Source organism: Hipposideros armiger, unplaced genomic scaffold (assembly GCF_001890085.2).
Source record: "Hipposideros armiger isolate ML-2016 unplaced genomic scaffold, ASM189008v1 scaffold_654, whole genome shotgun sequence".
Taxonomy (NCBI): domain Eukaryota; kingdom Metazoa; phylum Chordata; class Mammalia; order Chiroptera; family Hipposideridae; genus Hipposideros; species Hipposideros armiger.
Window position 1 is genome coordinate 876,512 of NW_017732004.1, and position 1,283 is coordinate 877,794.

Below are 1,283 nucleotides of genomic sequence, written 5' to 3' on the forward strand. Positions count from 1 at the left end.
GATGTATTGAATATAGATAGCTAGAATCAACACTAAGTGAGCCAATATGCAGTAATCAGCACTAGGCCAAATATCTGCCCCTAAAACCTCCACAGACTTCTTCCTACGTACAGTCTCTCACTGTAGACAGCAAGCAATAGCACATTCAAGCATAGTATAATATTTTGTTCCTTCAAGCAACCATATTACTTGAAATTAAGCATATTAACGCCTTAAGAGTGAAAATCCAGATGTCATCAGTCACCATATCTATCTTTAGGCAATGTCCACATCGTATCTATTAAAAATTGCTTTCTTAACCTGTAATCTATGGACTAAATTACAGTCTTTACCAACAAGACTTATGTTAAACAGTAAGTGAAATGAAGCATAGAATCACAAAATTGAATGTAGTTATGTCTCCAACAAAGCTCAGGGACCATCAAGCACTGTCTTGGGGATACAAGCTATGTTTAATTGACTTACTTTTTGAGAAGGAAACCTGATATACTCTAGACAACTAGACCCTCCATAGAAGCAGGTGATGGAGATGGGAAGATTCTAAATGTAATGGTGTATACATCCCACCCTCTAGGACAAGGATGTTTTACAGACGCATCCTGTGTAGCTTATACTTTCTGCCTAGCCAGTTCCCTAAACATCATTTCATCACTCAGTGGACCAGCGTGATTCCTCAAAGTCTCTGTAAGTTATAGTATATATCAGGAGAACTATTTTGGCACAGAGACAAAACAATTAAGGTATACTTCCTACACCGTGAGGTAAAATTAAACTTATTTTATTGTTATCTGCAAAAGCATTTGGCACTCGATAGCTGCAAAGCAGAATCCAGGGAACTATTCTGATTTTCTCCAGCACAGAGAACATAACTAGAATGGCATCTACTACATTGGATACACCATCTGATTAAGATGACAGTAGTTCATTGCGAGAATCTCAAGACCATCTGCTATCAGGACAGGCCAGACCAGGGTGAAGTAATTGGGTAAGGATAGAAACTGCCACACCTGAGGCCCTCACATTTTTGGTAGTGATGCTTATATTGGCAGTATCTTCAGGGATATGGTGTTTCTTTCATAGAAGCAAAGATTCAGATGCAACCTGCTTAAGCTAACATTTTGAAAACAGACTTTAAAAAAATGTACACATATTTATAAATTGTAAGTGATCTAAATGTATTCCCTTGATCTTGTTTTTTTACTGGAAATTATGAAAATGTTGAAGCTTTTGAAGCATAGGACTTTTAGTTCTGAGTATTGCTTGGTCATTAGTCCTCTGTGTTA